Source organism: Atractosteus spatula, assembly GCF_055471065.1.
Source record: "Atractosteus spatula isolate fAtrSpa1 chromosome 10 unlocalized genomic scaffold, fAtrSpa1.hap1 SUPER_10_unloc_3, whole genome shotgun sequence".
NCBI lineage: Eukaryota > Metazoa > Chordata > Actinopteri > Semionotiformes > Lepisosteidae > Atractosteus > Atractosteus spatula.
This window is the reverse complement of record NW_028296623.1, coordinates 1,431,143-1,433,076: the sequence shown is the minus strand read 5'-3', so window position 1 is coordinate 1,433,076 and position 1,934 is coordinate 1,431,143. Positions and strand designations below refer to the sequence as shown.

General features: G+C 39.9%; 1 non-coding gene across 1 annotated transcript; it reads right to left on the bottom strand.

The window, feature by feature from the left end:
* Positions 1 to 214: 214 nt before the first annotated feature.
* Positions 215 to 286, bottom strand: trnat-cgu (transfer RNA threonine (anticodon CGU)). The gene has a single exon. It is a non-coding gene; the product is annotated as a tRNA-Thr (tRNA).
* Positions 287 to 1,934: the final 1,648 nt, after the last annotated feature.

The following is a 1,934-nucleotide window of genomic DNA, read 5'->3' as shown; positions in this document are numbered from 1 at the left end:
TTGTGAATAACATAAAACTGTCACTTCACATAATTGAGTTCTTGAGGCTGGCATCTAAGACCACTCAGCCATCCTGACACGCAGTGGAGGATGCCTGTTGCTTTGTCAAAGGATTATTAACTACTACTGACAGTTCTTTTCTTATTATTACACAGATTTCTACATTGCAAGACAATTGACGATTTAGATAAAGGTATGTCGCAGTAAGCAAACCAGGCACGGACGGGGTTTGAACCCGCACTCTTCGGTTTACGAGACCAACGCCTTACCACTTAGCCACCGTGCCCCCGGTTTTTTTTTTTCCCATCAAGGCTAATACATTTTGAAAATAAAAAAATCTTTGTGCACAAATTGCAATGGCAGGAGGAGTAAAACAAATATGATTATGATGTACAGTAATTGTCCACTTGGTGAAATATTCACTTTTTTGGCCCTCTGAATATAGCTCTTCTGTGGAGCTGGCTTCAGACTCTGCTTATAGCACCCGTTAAATAAAATAGATATTTTATTTTTACAGGAAGACGCATTCTGAAATGAATCTCTGCAGTTTTAGAAAAGTTTTGAATGGCGTATTTTATACAACGCACAAACAGTATTCTAATTGCAGACTGCAGATCTGTGCAGCAATCGTACTACATTTCACTGTGATTCTGAAATACTTCTAGCAAACATATTCAGGTTTCCTTGAACTTTTAATAAAAAACGACTTTGCTTTCAATCTCTGATGTCACTGTAAACTCGGACGTGATGTTCCGCAGATGTGCAGTGTGCCTTCTTTCTTATTCAAGTTTACTGGATTTTTTAAATGAAAATACAAACTGGCCAGTTTCAGACACATGAAGACTCATAAATGTCACTACAAATGACAAATTTGTAGTGTAAATCCGCCAGGCTGATTTACGTGTCTGACAATCTCTCTCCTCCCTCTTCTGCAGTGAGCACTATTTTTTCATTTTCTTCCCTTGTAGTTTCCTTGCTCTTTTACTGTCCCTTTCCCCCACGGAGAGACAGAAAACATGCCGAAATCCTGTTTTCCTGCAACGTCAGTCTGTGAAGGGAAAGGATTTTATGCAGCTTCAGTGGCACAATTGGTCAGCGTGCGGTACTCACACAGCAGTGCACAGCGGAGTCATGCCGAGGTTGTGAGTTCAAGCCTCACCTGGAGCAGTGTGGCCTGTCTTTAGCTACTGAAAGCAACTGTCCACTTTAGATACTGCTACTTATAGGTCGTCCTTAACACCTTATCTAACAGGATTGTAGCCTGTTAGGTATTTGCTGGAGATCCGGTCTAAATTAACATCAAAGGAACAGGTAAAGGTTTATTCCACGTCACAGCTGAAGAAGGTTCCACGTTGTGTTTCCTTCTCCTTTCAGCATGGAATAAACCTATACTTTTTCCTTTGCAGCTGACGCAGGTCACTACTTAAATTCCCATCAGCTGTGGACCCCCAGCTGATCTCTACACAGATAGATGAGAGATATCTTCTTAGACGAGAGGTCAGCTGGGACTAAGGGAGCACGATGGGGTACCCAAGACTTGAAAAAGCTCTCGCATTAGATTCTGTGTTTATGTTGTTTCCCAGATTTGTTTTTAATGTTCTTTTTGTTTTGAAGTTGTTCCTTTAAGTATTTTTTTTAAATTTTATTTTCTGTAGTAGTTAGACTACTACAATGATTTACCTAGGTTCCCAGAAGGCTTCTCGCATTGTGGTTGTAGTGTTTTCGGGTTACAAGTATTTTTTTTTTCTACTGATAGGACCCCACGCATTACTGTGGGACTAGTTAACTTAAGTTCTTATATTGTACCTGAAATTACAACATAAACTACTACTCTGTTTTTCTTTTTTTTAAGAAAGGCACAAATGATGTTTTTTTTTTTCTTGCAGCTGATTGGCAATGACCCTACAACGGGTCATTGCAACGAATGTGGCTGC